The 18,196-nt window shown below is 42.3% G+C and overlaps 1 protein-coding gene across 1 annotated transcript in view; it reads right to left on the bottom strand.

Annotated features, from left to right (window-relative positions):
* BACH1 (BTB domain and CNC homolog 1) overlaps nt 1–16,910 on the bottom strand; it is a gene marked incomplete at its 3' end in the record, with an annotated part of 103,559 nt that extends 86,649 nt beyond the window's left edge. Inside the window, exon 1 of the mRNA XM_082246626.1 lies at nt 16,778–16,910. The remainder of the gene's footprint in view (nt 1–16,777) is intronic.
* Nucleotides 16,911–18,196: the final 1,286 nt, after the last annotated feature.

The following is an 18,196-nucleotide window of genomic DNA, read 5'->3' as shown; positions in this document are numbered from 1 at the left end:
GGCCTCCCACTTCTCTTTCTTTTCTGGTTAGAGCCCCTTTGTGCTGTTCTCTGAAGGGAGTAGTACACTCCGTTGTAGGAAATCGTCAGTGTCTTGGCAATTTCTCGCATAGAATAGCCTTAATTTCTCAGAACAAGAATAGACTGTTGAGTTTCAGAAGAAAGTTCTCTTTTTCTGGCCATTTTGAGAGTATAATCAAACCCACAAATGCTGATGCTCCAGATACTTAGGTCAAAGGAAGGCCAGTTTTATAGCTTCTCTAATCAGCACAACAGTTTTCAGCTGTGCTAACATAATTGCACAAGTGTTTTGTAAACATCAATTAGCCTTTTACCACGATTAGTTAACACAATGTACCATTAGAGCACAGGAGTGATGGTTGCTGGAAATGGGCCTCTGTACACCTATGTAGATATTTCATTAAAAATCAGCCGTTTTCAGCTAGAATAGTCATTTACCACATTACCAATGTCTAGACTATATTTCTGATTAATGTTATCTTCATTGAAAAAAAAAACAATGCTTTTCTTTCAAAAATAAAGACGATTCTAAGGCTGGCCATACACTATACAATTTTCTTGTTCAACTTTCCTTTAGATTTACCAAAACCATGTAATATAGGGTCAAACCTAAACACTTTCAATTTGTATGCAGTCAGGCAGGCCCTTGCACTACATAGTTTAAGGTAAATCTAAAGGAAATGGAATAAGAAAATTGTATAGTGTATGGCCAGCCTAAGTGACCGCAAACTTTTGAACTGTAGTGTGTGTGTGTGTGTATATATATATATATATATATATATATATATATATAGAATAAAGTGTAGGTCGTTGCAATGTTTTATGTCACACTGTATTTGCGCAGCGGTCTTTCAAACACAATTTTCTGGGAAAAAGTACACTTTTATTAATTAAAATAAAAATGGGCTGCACTCTCCAAAAAAAGGTATCCTAAGAAAATTGAAATATTCCTGCGAGCAATCGAGGTGAGCACTGGTTAGGTACTGCAGCGAGCACTTCACTCTCTCATAAGTGTAGAAACAAATAAATAAATGCCACACAATTAAAGTGCTATCAGTATAACCTATACGCAAATAAACGTATAAATATCAATGTGCTGATAAAACATGCAAACCCGTGATCATAGGTATATTGTGAATCAAAAATATATAAAGTGCCACAATTCATATAAAATCCATATAACATTAGGCAAATATAAACAATACTCTTCAACCACTTAAACCCTGGAAGATTTTACCCCCTTCCTGGCCAGGGGGTATTTCGCGATTCGGCACTGCGTGACTTTAACGGACAATTGCGCGGTCGTGCAACGCTGTACCTAAACTAATTTGACGTCCTTTTTTTCCCACAAACAGAGCTTTCTTTTGGTGGTATTTGATCACCTGTGCGATTTTTTGATCATGCGCTATAATCAAAAAAAGAGCGACAATTTTGCAAAAATAACAATATTTTTCACATTTTTTTATATGAAATTCCCCAAAAAATGTAAAAATCTAAATTTTTTTACATTTTTGGCCAATTTGTTTTCTGCTACCTGTGTTTGGTAAAAAAAATCACAATAAGCGTATTTTGATTGGTTTGCGCAAAAGTTATTGCGTTTACTAACTAAGGGAAAGATTTGTCATTTTTGTTGTTTTTTTTTTTAACGAGTAATGGCAGGGATCTGCGATTTTTTTTTTTTTTGCGGGACTGCGACATTGCGGCGGACAGATCGGACCCTTGACTGACATTTTTTACACTTTTGGGGGTACCAGTGACATTACTACAGTAATCAGTGCTATACATATGCACTGTTACTGTAAAAATGACACTGGCGGGGAAGGGGTTAACTTTATCTGAGAGGGAGGGGTTAAGTGTGTCCCTAGGGGCGTGTTTCTAACTGTGCAGGGATGTGGCTGTGTGTGTAACAGCACAGATCAACGGTCCTACATAGCAGGACTGTTAGATCAGTGCTTTTACACAGGGAAGAATGACAGGCGGCTTGTTTACATTAGCCGCCTGCCTTTCTCCCTTCACAGCGGACGATCGCAAGTGACCGGAGGACATTGGGTCTGCCGGTCACACGCACGGAGGTGTCCGTGAACGAGCCGAGGTGGGAGCGCGCCTCCGGCGGCGCGCGCCCGCCCGCTATTGGCTCCCAGGCTAGTGACGTACCGATACGTCACTTTGCCTGGCCGGGGCTGACCACTGCAGTATATGTACTTGAGGCGGTCGGCAACCGGTTAAAAAGTGTTCAATAGTGCTGTGAACATCCAAACAAGTGATCCGATAAGTAGTCCACTCCAAAGTGACAAATGTGCTCCAAAGATTCCTCCGTAGTGACCGACACCATCAAACTTAAAACCCCCAGTGGATGGATCCTCACCTCAATTCCAGTGACCATGCAATTAAGCTTGGTCTAATGAGCAGTGTGCCTCTGTCGGGCCAAAGATGATTAATCAATCCCCCCAGGTGGGGATCCTACTGTGAGTAACTTCTCCTTGTGCAATCAATCAATGTGACATACAAAAAAGAGGGATATCCCTCTCCAATAATGCTTAAATCTTTTTTAACCACTTAAGCCCCAGAGGATTTGGCTGCTCAAAGACCAGGCCCTATATTGCGATTCGGCACTGCGTGACTTTAATGGACAATTGCGCGGTCGTGCGACGCTGTACCCAAATGAAATTGACGTCCTTTTTTTCCCACAAACAGAGCTTTCTTTTGGTGGTATTTGATCATCTGTGAAATTTTTATTTTTTGTGCTTTAAACAAAAAAAGAGCCACAATTTTGAAAAAATAACTATTTTTCAAATTTTTTTATATGAAATTCTCAAAAAAAATGTAAAAATCAAAATTTTTTTAAATTTTAGGCCATTTTATTTTCTGCTACATATTTTTGCTAATAAAAATCGCAATAAGCGTATTTTGATTGGTTTGCGCAAAAGTTATTGCGTTTACTAACTACGAAATATTTGTCATTTTTATTGGTTTTTTTTTTAACTAGTAACGGCGGCGATCTGCGATTTTATTTTGCGGGACTGCGACTTTGCGGTGGACAGATCTGACCCCTGACTGACATTTTTGACACTTTTGGGGGTACCAGTGACATTACTACAGTAATCAGTGCTATAAATATGCACTGTTACTGTAAAAATGACACTGGCAGGGAAGGGGTTAACCCCTTGTCCACCAGTAAAATTATGTCCCTAGGGGCGTGATTCTAACTGTTATGGGGCGTGGCTTGTGAAGTAATCACAGAGACATGCGATCCTATATAGCAGGATCACATAGCCTCTGTGATCAGTTCAGGGAGAATGACAGACGGCTGTGTTTACATCAGCCATCTGTCTTTCTCCCTCTCCTGCGGGAGATCGCGAGTGGCCGGTGGCCATAGGAGCCGCTGGTCACACACGCTGGCTCCCCAGGGAACGAGCGGGAGTGCCCCGCCGGGCTCGTGTGCGAGCGACGTACCCATACGTCACTTTGCCTGTAAGCGGCTGAGTGCCACAGTAAATAGTCATTAGGCGGTCGGCAAGTGGTTAAAGACTTCAATTTATTACACATAAAAGGTTTACTCACATATTCCGCTGCAATGCACCAGATTTTACAAAACTTTCCAAATTAGATATGTTGTGGTAACAGTGGGTTGTGTGAATGGTCAGCCTCTCTGTGGAGTGTCTGCAGCTGCCGTCGAGCCCCTCCCCTACGCATGACGACACAGGAACCACATGTCTTCCTCAGGGAGATATGATTGGATGGCTAGGACTGAATAAATTTATATAGGAAAGACTAGCATCATATCGATAATGGACTGTAAACACCGCGTCCTTGACAGCACAAAGTAATACTACCGAACATCCAAACAAGTGATCTGATTATAATTACTACCGATAGTTATAACATTATTTCCACATCGGACATGGGAAGCTGTTATTCACAATACGCACTGTCACCAAGAATCAAAACATACAAGCAACAATATGGGTGTGTTGAATATAAAAAAAACTATCCCTACACATTTGAAGCATAAGTCTAAATAATTAAAACTATCATTGTATATTTAAAGACAAAAATAGGGTATAAAAATATATAATTAAAACATAGCAATAGAGTATAAACCATACATTGGGCCATATGAGAGATCAAATTAATAATATTAGGATAAAATAATAGTTATAAAATAAATAAATATATCCATATGTATACATATACATCTATACATATATATTCCTCCCTTCATTAAACAATATATACTCAGGGAAACTACCTGTTAATATGCTTTCCCATACATTAACCTAGCAATTACTGATGAAACATCCCAGATCAAATTCTTTATTCAGACCTCCCGGCGCCAAAGATCCCAAAAGATATATCCACCAGGACTCCCTTTACTTAACTCCCGCACAAAGTCTCCCCCCCCCCAATGTTTCTTGGGGGCCTCTATCCCAAAAAACTGCAACCCTCTACAACTCTGATTATGTTTCTCCTTAAAATTTATTGAGAGGTAATGTTTGTCAAAACCCGCGTTAATGTTACATACATGTTGCCTTATCCTTTATTTTAATGTATGTTTAGTTTGTCCCATATATAACATATTACAGGGGCATTTAATGGCATATACTTCCCCTTTCGTGTCACATGATACAAAATCCTTAATCTCATGTACTTTATTTGTTAGGGGATTTTCAAATTAGGTTCTCTTTTTAATATTAATAGGTACCCTTACACAGCTATAGCACCGTCCACAAGCCCGAAAGCCCTTAATATGCCATGTAAACATCCTATTCGTTTTTGGGGGTTCAACCACATTTTTCACAATTCTCTCCCGTAAATTTTGGGGCTCGTTTGTACATAAATTGGGGTTTATCTGGTAATACCTGTCCTAATATATTGTCCTGTTTCAATACCTGCTAGTATTTATTCAAAACCTTTTCCACTGCTCTATATTGTATGTTATAGTCAAGAATAATTTTCAAACCTCCTTCATCTACTTCTCTTTCTTTCACCTTCTCTACCATAAGATCCTCCCTTTTCATATTTCTAATCCTATCCTTCTCTGCGTGCAAAAATCTTTGTATCCTTTATCCATAAACATTTCCATTAGACACTTTGATTGGTTATCAAAATCATCTATTTCTGTGCAATTCCTTCTGATCCTAGTATATTGTGACCCCTTGGTATATTAAAAACCCATAGTCTGTGATGGCAGCTACTCAATGGTATATAGGCATTTCTATCCGTACTCTTAATGTGGGTCTTTGTGCATATTTTATGATTTAGAATATTAATCTCCAAATCCAGGAATTGTATCTGTTGTTTGCTAATATTCCATGTCAATCTAATATTTTGATCATTCACATTCAATCTTTGCAACATATTTTCTTGATCTGTTTCATTCCCATTAACTATAAGCAATAAATCATCAATGAAGCGCCTGTAAACAATCAAATGTGGATTATGATGGACTCTCATCCATTCATCCTCCCATCTAGCCATATATAGGTTCGCAACTCTCGGTGCAAACTTAGCACCCATGGCTACGCCTCTAATTTGCAGATAATAAGTATCATTATACCAGAAGTAATTATGTTGCAAACAGAAAGTTAGACATTTAACAAAGATTTCTAAATGTTTAGAACTCAATCCACTATTCGGATTCAATGCCCACTTAACTGCCCTAATCGCACCCACATGATCAATGCTGGTATACAATGAGGAGACATCAGCCGTTGCCATGACTGTGTTTCCATCAATTTTAAGCTGTTCCAATGTCTGTAACACATGCTTAGTATCTTTTAAAAAAGCTTTAGCTTCACGTACAAGGGGTTGTAGATTTAGATCTATGTATTCACCCAATCTCGCAGCGAGGGAATCGATACCACTAATTATAGGTCTTCTCGGAGGATTTAAATTGTCTTTGTGAATCTTGGGAAGATAATAACTGACAGGCTGATGGTAACAAGTATTTCTCTTCCTGTTTATTTAAAATGTCATTCTTAGCTCCATACCTAATCAAACATTCTAAATCCTTCCTATATCGTTTAATAGAGTTGGAGAGAAGTTTCTCATAAGTGTCTCCATCCCTCAATAATCTCTCCATTTCATTCTGGTATTGTTTCTTTTTTTTTTTTTCACTTTATTAAGGATTTGAGATAGGACCATACAACCAAAAACATACATTATAATCATGTAATTTTACAATGTAGGAAAAAGTAGAGTTCTTACATCATTTTTAATACAAATATCTAACAATCACAATCTCTTATCTAAGCTTATTCGTAATAGCCTACTTCTGTTTCTATACAACCAATTTGACTTCATAATAAAGCTACAAATAGTACGGTCTCTTACAAATCCAGTTTTTCTTCTTTTATGTATACATAAACAACCCAAAAAAAAGGCCCCCAAAAAAAAAAAAAACCCAAAGAGGAGGGGAAGGGGAAAGAAAGGGATGGGGAGGAGGGATATTAATCCCTTCCATTTCCTGGCGGGCGCATGTTTCGTCTACCCAAAAAAAGGAAAAAAAAGAAAAATACTCGACACTTATACCGTACTTTCATACTATTTTTCAGTCTATTAATGCTAAACCTCTCGATAGTATAAATAAGTTCCATGCTCCCCACATCTCTATATATTTTTCCCTCTTATGTTGAGCTGTCATTACTAGATCCTTCATTTTGTTTATTTCCTCTATTTTCCGAATCCAACCTGCTATTGTTGGAGGTGTTTGTTTTTTCCAATTAAGAGGTATACTAAGTCTGGCCGCATTTGCTAAATGACATATTACCGATATTTCCTCATTGATAAGTTATTTAGTTGTAGCAAAAAGAAAGCCAGATCTTCCGGGATCTCAATTTCTGTAAACTTTTACTTAATCTCTCTAACCTTTTTCCAAAAATCCGTCAATCTAGGGCAAGACCAAAAAATATGAATTAACGTGCTCTCCTCCACCAAGCAGCGCCAGCATCGATCTGAGTTATTAATCGAGATTTTATGTAATTTATATGGAGTGTAATACCACCTCGTCATTATTTTGAAATTCGTTCCTTGATATTTAGTACATATAGAGGATTTATGGACAAGATTGATCATACTCTGACGCTGTTCCGGTGAGAAGGCCTGAGACAGCTCCCTCTCCCACTTATCAAAATAAGATAGCTGACATTGCCTTTCAGGTGTATTTATCAAATCATATATTTTAGATAACACATGATAAATATTTCCTGTATCTGAACAGTATCTTTCAAAGGTTGTTAATTGACGGTTGTAATTCTGAGGGTTGGGGATTGACCGAAAAAAGTGTGATAGTTGAAGTGCATTCCAGAAAGGAAGTCTAAAAATATCCATCTCATTCATTAATGTCTCCAGAGAAGGCCATTTATCTTCCCTTAAGAAATATATGGCTTGGAAATGACCTGCCGTACTAAGAGATCTAAAAGATTGTGCCTCCATGACTATGGAGAATTTTGGGTTCCCCAAAATTGGGAATATGGTATTGCTTCTTTGACAGAACGACAATACCACCCTCTTTATCCGCTGGTGGGACAACTATATCTTTCCTATTCTCCAACAATTTAATAACCTTCCTAACATCAGCTTGTTCATAAACCTTTTTAATGGGAAGTTTTTCTAACTCTGAAGTGGTCAATTTTTTAAACATAACCACACACCTATTATCTTTTATTTTCTGATTAAAAACGGACTTGTTTCTGAGCACAGTTATATTATTAACCTTACTTTCACGTAATGAGCTAATAAAGTAATGAGTAATAAAACTCAGTATTGTCAACTTTTTTGGAAATTGTTTTTGTGTTCATTTAGATATTGATTCAAATCTTACTTTTCAAAAGTGGTGTTCTCAATTAGGCTGAGCACTGTACGTTGTACCTGTTTATCTGTAGCGCACTCTTCTCTACATCTGTTGAAAGTGTAGAACATATAAAGCTTGTCTGAGGTTTTAGAAAGTGGGCCAGGAAGTTGAAATCACACACTGCAGAGCTCAATGAGGAGAGCACTGGGAGCTGATTGGAGGGAATGGAAACACCCCTTTCACACAGGAGCATTGCTGAGGATATCAATCACAAGCTGTGTGCTGAAGATCCTTCCCCTGTCATCTTTTTTTCTCTTAGTGTCAGGAAAACTTGTGGAAAACGGAAGCAGCAGACAGAAATGACTTAGTACTCTTAATTAAGACAAGTACACCCTATGTAAGGATATGCTTTGTTCAAATTTCATGTCTGAGGTTTACATCTACTGCAAGTAACTTTGGATCCAAGAAGGGGAACCCCCTTGTAATGGTGTTGACAGGTGAATGGACCTGAGACAACAAGCACAGTGATCTGATCTATCTATTCCTGAGAGATTTAGATTTATACCATCTTTGGGTGATTTATCACCCCCATCATCTAAAAAAAACTTTCCCTGCTGAACAGCTTCTTGGCATGCCCAGAAGCTGTGCAGGGATGATGTGACGCGCCTGCACCGGAAGGGACGAGAAGGGCATTCTGGGACTTCCGACGTCACCGAAGAGTACACACTCCGGCTTCAGCTGCCCACACCTGAGATGGCAGCGCTGGACAAGACATTTTCAAGGTAAGTATTTATTCTAAAAGGTAAGTGAAACAGGGGACAGTTCAGAGGCTATCATTGCTTAAATGCACTAGTCCTGACTGTCCCGGGGGCATTTTTAGGTAAAAAAAAAATTTCTAGGGTGGAACAACGCTTTAAACCCCCTTCCTAACCAGACCAATTTTCAGCTTTCAGTGCTCTTACTTTTTGAATGACAATTACTCAGTCATGCAACAATGTACCCATATGAAATTTTCATCTTTTTTTCCACACAAATAGAGCTTTCTTTTGGTGGTATTTAATAATATTTGGGTTTTTTATTTTTTGCGCTATAAATGAAAATTTGGTGAAAAAATGCGTTTTTCTTTGTTTCGGTTTTAAAATTAGAAAATTTAGTTATTTTTCTTCATAAATTATGGCCAAAAGTTATACTGCTGTATATCTTTGGTAAAAATAAAACAAATAAGTATATATTATTTGATCTATGTGAAGGTTATAGAGTCTACAAGCCATGGTGCCAACCATTGAAAATTGATCACACCTGATATATTGAAGGCCTATCTCATTTCTTGAGACACTAACAAGCCGGGAAAATACAAATACCCCCCAAATTACCCCTTTTTGGAAAGTAGACATTCCAAGGTATTTGATAAGAGGCATGGTGAGTTTTTTGAAGTTGTAATTTTTTCCCACAATTCCACGATTTTTTTCCTTTTTTTTTACAAAATGGTCATATTAGCAAGTTATTTCTCACACACTGTATAAGTATACTTGCAACTACACCCCAAAATACATTCTGCTACTCCTCCTGAGTATGGCAATACCACATGTGTGAGACTTTTACACAGCCTGGCCACATACAGAAGTCCAACATTTAAGTAGCACCTCCAGGTGTTCTAGTAGCAAAAATTACACATATAATTCCCTGACAACTTATCACACTTTTGAAGGTCCTGGAGCACCAGGACAATGGAAATGCCCACAAAATGACCCCATTTTGGAAAGCAAAACCCCAACACATAATCTAGGAGGCATAATGTGTCTTTTTTTCCACAAGTTTTTGGAAAATGTGGAAAGAAAATGGAAACGCAAAGTTGCCTATTTATAAGATATTTCTAACACATAGCATGCACATAGCAAAATTTACACCCCAAAATACATTCTGCTACTCCTCCTGAGTATGGCGATACCACATATGTAAGACTTTTACACAGCCTGGCCACATACAGAGCCCAACATGCATTTCCTGACTTCCCATTATCATTTTGTGAGGCACTGTAGGGCACTGGTAAGCACTGTAGTGGCACAGATGTGTCAGGGATGAGCACTGAGGTGGCATGGGTGGGCACAGATGAGGCATGGGTGTGGCACGGATGGGCATGGGTGGGGCACGGATGGGCATAACTGACATAGAGGCATGGAGGAGGCAGGGGATGAGTGTGGCTGCAGTTTCTCTCCTCTCCTTGCACGCTGTACTCGCTGTGTACAGAGTGTGAGGAGAGAACTGAATCGGACATGCACCGGTTTGTTAACAGACCGATCACGTGGTAAAGGGCCGCTGTCATTGGCCCTTTACCATGATCTGTGATGCGCCAGATCTCTTGGATCGAGCATGGTCACTTCTGTGTGCGTGCCCCTGGTGCCATTTGGCTATGGCCCGGTCGGAAAGTAGTAAATTTAAATTCGGGATAGACCGATAGTTTTTTTTCAGGGCCGATACAGATACCGATATTGTGGTCACAACGTATCGGTATCGGCCGATATGGGCCGAAATGTTGTACATTTAAAGTTTTGAAAAATAAAGACAATTTTTGGCACAAATCTGGTACTGGACATGTTAATTTTTGTTTAATACTTAATGGCTGGCTTGCTGGCACCCTGTGGTGGCTGTCTGGCTGGCACCTTGTGGTGAGTGGCTGGCTGTCTGGCACCCTGTGGTGGGTGGCTGGCTGGCTGTCTGGCACCCTGTGGTAGGTGGGTGGCTGGCACAGAGCCTGTGGGTGGCTGGCTGGTACAGGGCATGTGGGCGGCTAGCTGGTACAGGGCCTGTGGGTGGCTGGCGGTCTGGCACCCTGTCTGTGGGTGGCTGACTGTCTGGCACCCTGTGGTGGGTGGCTGACTGGCTGGCACCCTGTGGTGGGTGGGTGGCTGTCTGGCACCCTGTGGTGGGGGGCTGGCTGGAACAGGGGCTGTGGGTGGCTGGCCCGTACAGGGCCTGTGGGTGGCTGGCTGGTACAGTGCCTGTAGGTGGCTGGTACAGTGCCTGTAGGTGGCTGGTACAGGGCCTGTGGCTGGCTGGCTGGCTGGTACCGCGCCTGTGGGTGGCTGGCTGGTACAGGGCCTGTGGCTGGCTGGTGCAGTGCCTGTGGATGTGGGTGGCTGGCTGGCACCAGGCTGCTGTGGGTGGGTGTTTGATACACTCCCGCGAGACTAGTCCCGACTCCAGACGAGGCTGTCCAAGGCGAGGGAGGCGGCCTAAGAAGGCAGAATGACGTCACAAAAATATCGGCAATATTGGCCAGTTCTGGGGCCGATACCGATATATCGGGGAAAGTGCATATCGGCCCCCGATATATTGGCCTTGCTGATAATCGGTCTATCCCTAAATTAAATATACCCAGAGGAGCTGTGTTTTTTTTCTGTTTGATATTTACACGGCTCAGTCCTGTCTGGGATAAAAGGGATCCTGATCTTTCTTTGCTACAGTTTCTCTTTCACTTACAGGTCTTATTCCAACCCTGGACAGGGAAAAAAGAAGCAGCAGACTGATGAGCCTTTCTCTCTGTCACTCTGATCTCTCCTCTTATCAGCATGTGCCTTGCACTGCAGTACACCTCTGGGAGCTCTGTATGCACTCCCAGTCTTAGCTCTGCTGTACGGTAGACTGCAAAACAAAAACTGAGGACTCAAAGACTGAAAAAAAACCCCAATATTTTAAAATGGTATTAATAAATGCAGAGCGGCATTGTTTGTGTCTTTTATATCTACCTGGAGTTCAGATTTACAGACCAGCATTCTTAAGGTACATACATATTCACCAGCACACCATGGATCTTGCAAAAGCAGTCCAAAAGCTTTATTGCAAAAAAGGTCACATCAAAAACAGTGCAACGTTTCGGAGTCACGCAGGACCCCTTCGTCAGGCATGTGATGGGGTCCTGCGTGGCTCCGAAACGTTGCACTGTTTTTGATGTGACCTTTTTTTGCAATAAAGCTTTTGGACTGCTTTTGCAAGATCCATGATGTGCTGTATGTACCTGTGATAGATCCAGTGTTCAGCGGGTGATTGCTTCAGCACCCAATATATATGTGCCTATATCCAGCAAGGTGTGCGATGGGAGTATGAACTTTACAGCATTAGGTTCTAACCAACAGCTGAGCTGTACCTGAAGGCAAAAAACCCTTACGGGGTCTATGTATAAAACATTAGTTGCGTGGATATGTCAATCATCCACATATTTAGATTTAAAATCATTTTATTTAATCTATGTAGCTCCTATATCATCAGCCCCACCTAACAGCCATAGTGTGTGCGTGCGCGTGTGCGTGTTTTTTTTACCTGATTGAGGTGTTTATGAAAAAAATGCATTATGGCCACTAGGTGGCACTAACAATACAGGAACCTGCATACTGTATATTGGAGTAAATATGGCAGTGTTTCCCTCTTTGTTGGATGTCTTTCTACATTTGTATTTCTTGCTCTTTTGAGCTTTTCTGGTATGTTGTACAATGCCTGTGTTTTCTCATTGCATCTATCCTCTTCATTTATAATATTTCTGTATTTTTTACACTTCAATAAAAATGAAAATGGCGATTTTCGTTCCAAATGTGCGGATGTTTGTCACATCTGCACAACAAGTGTTTTAAACATGGGTGGTCCTCTTTCTTCCAACAGGAAAAAAAATCCTCTCTGATCCCTTAAGCCACATTTGTCAAACACAAGGCCCGTGGGCCAAATGCGGCCCGCCAGGCCATTTCATGTGGCTCTCACACCTCTGCTGTAGCTGTGGCACCCCCCTCATCTCCACCTGACCTTGTATTATTACTATTATTATGAATAAGGATTTGTATAGCGCCAGCAGTTTACGCAGCGCTTTACAATATTAGAGGGAGACAGTACATATACAATACAATAAAATACAAGAGGATTTAGAGGGCCCTGCTCAGAAGAGCTTACAATCTAATGGGGTATGTATCAACAGTCAGCAGCAGAGAGGAGGACAGGACTCTTCCTACAGATCCTGCACTTATCTAAGTAGCCGCAGCACCCCCTCATCTCCTCCTCCATTGGTCTCACCATGCAGCTGACTCCAGCCCTCCTCTGGTCTTTCTTTAGATCTTGAACTTTCTGTTCCCAAAATCCTTCCCAGCAGCAGCACAAGGTAAAAGGGTGCATAATAGGGTGACCACATCTCTAAACTGCCATTCAGGGACCCCCTCCCCCTCCCCCTGCAACACCCCACCCCCTCTAATCCCCCAAAAAGATGATTTTTTTTATATTTTTTTTGCCAATTAGTTTAGACAGGAGATTTACAATGTGCAAATACATCTTTAAGGCCCTACACCCGGACACTCATCCATTAAAAAGTTAAACTTACATTTGTCCAGGTTTTGTCCTCCTCTTAAATGCTGATATCGGCCGGCCGTGGTTGGATTACAGACAGTCACAGTCAGTGACTCAGTTACAGCAGCAGGCTGAGGTGAGGCGGAGCCGCACAGACAGATCCCGGCTCCGGAGTCCGGCTGACGTCACCGTCGTCACGTTACGTGACTCTCACTCGGCCGCGCACTGCGCAGCGTGCAGCAAGGCAGGGGAGGAGCCAGTGGCTCCGAGCCACACACACTGGACACTCACGCTGTTGTGACACAGAGCACAGCAGACATTCTATTCATTTACAATACACTCCTCTGCTCACTGCTCTGCTCTCGTATTGGCTCGAATTGTACAGCCCGCCCTGAGCGCCCTCTAACATGGTACAGCCCAGCCAGCCATCCTCTCATCCAGCGGCCGTACATGGTACAGTCCAGACCAGCACATGATGATGATGCACTAGTATGAATGCAGCTCGCGCTGCCGCGCACTTCCTCTTCCTTTCTGCCGGTTCGGTGGGGGAGCGGCAGTGCGGCACGTGTTCTCGCGGACGGCGGCTCACGGGCTCAGATCATTCCGGGACACTGCATTGTCCCGGAATGAGGGTGACCGGGACCCGGGACAGACTCTCCAAATGCGGGACTGTCCCGGGCGATCCGGGACACGTGGTCACCCTAGTGCATAACTATGATGTAAGGGCGGGTGGGGGGACTCTTGACATCTGATAGTGAGTGGGCTCTTAACATCTGATATAAGGGGGATGGCGTGCTCTGGACATTTAATATTACAGATACAAGCTGCGCTTTGAGGGCAATCATAATGCTGATGCGGCCCTCAATGAAACTGAGTTTGACACCCCTGTCTTAAGACAATTGTTTGCATGTTTGTTCCATGTTTATAATTCAGAAAATACTTAAGAGCAACCATACATGGTGCAAATTCCTTTCCTGCAATCGCAGGTTGCAGGAAAGAAATATGTACGATTCCCCCATTAACACACTGTGCTGACAGGGGAATCCCTCCTGCCGAGCCATTGTCTGCTCCCGGCAGGGGAAGCCATCCCTGCCAGAAGAAAACGGTAATTGTTGCTAGTGGCTGTAGCAGCTGCTAGCGATAATCGCAAGATTATGGTGTGAACTGGCCCCACATGCACTGGGTTCACACTTGTATTACTGAAATGTATGGTAAACACACACAGTAACTACCATCTCACTTGCACTACGGTGCACCAAACCACATATTGTGCAATGTTGTGTTAAATCATTGATAATGGTAAGGCACCACTTTTTTGTGTCTTTAACCGCTTGCCGACCGCCGCACGACTATTTACTGCGGTGGTCAGCCCCTCACAGGCAGAGCGACGTAGTACTACATCGCTAGCCTGTGAGGGTCTAGGGAGCGAGCGAGCGCCCACGGAGGCGCGCTCCCGCGCGGTCACGGATCCCCCCGCGCGTGTGACCGGCGGACCCGATGTCCGCCGGTCACTCGCGATCGTCCGGTGCAGAGGGAGAAAGGCAGGCGGCTAATGTAAACAAGCGGCCTGTCATTCTCCCCTGTGTAGGAATGGTGATCATACGGTTCTACTATGTAGGACCGTTGATCACTGTTCCTACACCTCAAGCCACAGCCAATCACAGTTAGAATCACGCCCCTAGGGACACACATAGCCCCTCCCTCTCAAAAAAGTTAACCCCTTCACTGCCAGTGTCATTTTACAGTAACAGTGCATATGTATAGGGTCCGATCTGTCCGCCGCAATGTCTCAGTACCGCAAAAAAAAAATCACATATCGCCGCCATTACGCATTAAAAAAAAAAACAACAAAAATGACAAAAATCTTTCCCTTTGTTAGTAAACGCGATAACTTTTGCGCAAACCAATCAAAATACGCTTTTTGCGATTTTTTTTACCACACATTTTGAGCATAAAACAAATTGGCCGAAAATGTTAAAAAATTTTGATTTTTACATTTTTTTGGTGGGGAATTTCATATAAATATCATATATTATATTTCATATAATATTTTTGCAAAATTGTTGCTCTTTTTTGTTTATAGCGCATGATCAAAAAATTGCACAGGTGATCAAATACCACCAAAAGAAAGCTCTGTTTATGGGAAAAAAAGGACGTCAAATTCGTTTAGGTACAGCGTCGCACGACCGCGCAATTGTCCGTTAAAGTGACGCAGTGCTGAATCGCAAAATAGGCCCTGGTCAGGAAGGGGGTAAAATAGGTTGTCTTTGCCTGGAGTACTGCCCACAAAATGCAACCGGTGGTAAAAGTTGATTGCTGCTGCCCATCCTGCCACCATTGTAGCTTAAGGTGGACAATCGTGGGTGGTAAAACTATGTCCAATTGCTTATTTTACTGCCCAATCAATATACTTACCCTTTTCCAGGTGTCTTCAGTCCAGACCAATGATGTCACAGGCCCTCTTTCTCTGCTGGCACCACAATCTGCAGTATTCACCTGTGAGCCCAGGGCAGGGGGTGAGCCTTGACGCTCTGCGCTCAAAGAAAGTTGGTTGAATGATTCTGGGTGTCATTCAATCTGGAAGAGGAGTCACACTGAATTGATAAGTTTATGGGGTGCAACACTGGAGATCAGGTGATTATAAAAGCTGGAACTGCTGAGGGAAGCCATAAATACCCTGCAGTATTCACCTGTGAGCCCAGAGCAGGGGGTGAAGCTTTGACGCCCTGAACTCACAGAAAGTTGGTTGAATGATGCTGGGCGTTATTCAATCTGGAAGAGGAGTGGCACGGGATCCATAAGTCTATGGGGGACAACACTGGAAATCAGGTGAGTATAGAAGCAGGAACTGCTGAGATAATCCATAAGTACTCTGCAGTATTCACTTGTGAGCTCAGAGCAGGGGGTGGAGCCTTGACACCCTGAACTCACAGAAAGTTGGTTGAATGATGCTGGGCGTCATTCAATCCAGGAGAGGAGTGGCACGGGATCCATAAGTCTATGAAGAACAACACTGGAAATCAGGTGAGTATAGAAGCAGGAACTGCTGAGATAATCCATAAGTACTCCGCAGTATTCACCTGTGAGCTCAGAGCAGGGGGTGGAGCCTTGACGCCCTGAACTCACAGAAAGTTGGATGAATGATGCTGGGCGTCATTCAATCCGGAAGAGGAGTGGCGCGGGATCCATAAGTCTATGAGGGACAACACTGGACAACACTGTAAATCAGGTGAGTGTAGAAGCAGGAACTGCTTGATGCCCTGAGCTCACAGAAAGTTGGTTGAATGATGCTGGGTGTTATTCAGTCCTAAAGAGGAGCTGAACTGGATTGATGAGTCTATGGGGGGGGGGGGGGGTGGACAACACTGGGAATCAGGTGAGTATACAAGCAGGACCTGCTTGGGAGATCCATATTTTAGTTTTTTTTACAAACTGGGAACTGGTTTTACTTTGAATCAAATCCAACTAAAGAGGAAACAAATGATAACAAAAAATACCCATAAAATAAAAAAAACTGATATGGAATTGATGTGTCTCCAGCATATAGAATTGTAGAGGACCACATACTACCCCAACCACAAATAAGACCAAGACAATGTACCTACACAGTGCCACCCAGTATATACTTCATGTCCGTCCTTACCTTATAAAAGCAGCCTTCTATATCGGCACCCTTTGCTAAACACAAAGCAGTTGCATGCGTGGCCTTTCCTGGAAATGTGCTGGTTGTATATTAGGGGTGTAGAAGTTCTGGTGAAATGATAAGTGGAAGAAGAGTGAGAGCCGAGCTATCTTCTAATCTCCCCAGCCCAGCAATGTGAAAGTCAGCTGATGACAGTTCCGCCTCTTTCATCATGCATGCATCATACTGTATGGAATGCACCCAAATTCCTCTTTTCTCTTTCTGCAGAAGGATCACAAATAATATCATCATAAATTTGTCAGGAATCATAGTTCCCAGCACTCCACTACATTTTTTTTTAGAAGAGCCTGTTTGGGAAAATAGAAAAAAACAGGGAGGTGGAAAAAAAGTGGTGATTGCTGATTTTTGTTTAGTTTTGTAGAATTCTCTACACATTGCTGACAATCAAACAATTCACAGAGATGCTTAGTGACAATAAAAGTAGAAGAGTGCATTTCTAAAGGTCCTATGATGAGGAGAATCTTACGGGTCTATTTTTTTTAAAAGGTTTGCATAGTTATTCATTCATTGAATCTGCTGGTACATTCATTGTGTGTAAATGGGGTATAATTGTTTATTCTCTTCCTATTTCCTCAACAGGTCGAATGTTATTTATTCATTAAAAAAATACAGTGGTTTTGGAAAATATTACATTATGGCCACTAGATGGAGTTGAGAATTATAGAAATATAAATTCAACTCCATCTAGTGGCCATAATACAGTATTTTATGAAACCACTTGATTTATTTATTTTGTTTTTATGAATGAAGAACATTGATACTATTCAGGTGATTATAGTTGTATTCGTGTACTTTTAACAGTACTGTCCGTTATAGGGCTCTTTCACACGGGCGGTCCGATCAGATCCGCCTGTCAGTTTTTTTGGCGGATCTGATCGGATCCTCCATGCAGCTCTATGGGGCAGCGGATGTCAGCGGAGACACCTATGCTGACACCCGCTGCCATCCGTATCCGATCCTGTCCGTGAAATCTGGACGGATGGAAACCCTATTTTTCCATCCGTTCAGTAATCGGATCGGATCGGATCTGATGAGAGCGGACAGGTGGTCTGCTCTCATCCGATCCCCCATAGAGGGCAGCGGGACTGAGACACCTCCCTCTCCGCTCTGCAAGCGGAGACGGAGCTGCCATCTGCCGGCTCAGCGGGGATCGCGGATCGATCCCCGCTGTGCAACACGGATCCGCCTACGGAGGCGGACCGTGTGAAAGAGCCCATACTGTTGAGGAAATAGAAGGAGAACCTTTGATTTTGCCCAGTTGCACAAAATGAATAACTTTGTAAAAAATTTTTTTTTTTTAATAAATAGAATCCTTAGTGTAACTATACCCATGGGAAGAGGTAAAGCACCATCAGTGCC

Source organism: Pelophylax lessonae (genome assembly GCF_965119305.1).
Source record: "Pelophylax lessonae genome assembly, chromosome: 2".
Lineage (NCBI taxonomy): Eukaryota > Metazoa > Chordata > Amphibia > Anura > Ranidae > Pelophylax > Pelophylax lessonae.
The sequence above is the reverse complement of the archived record's forward strand: the minus strand, read 5'-3'. Positions and strand labels throughout refer to the sequence as shown.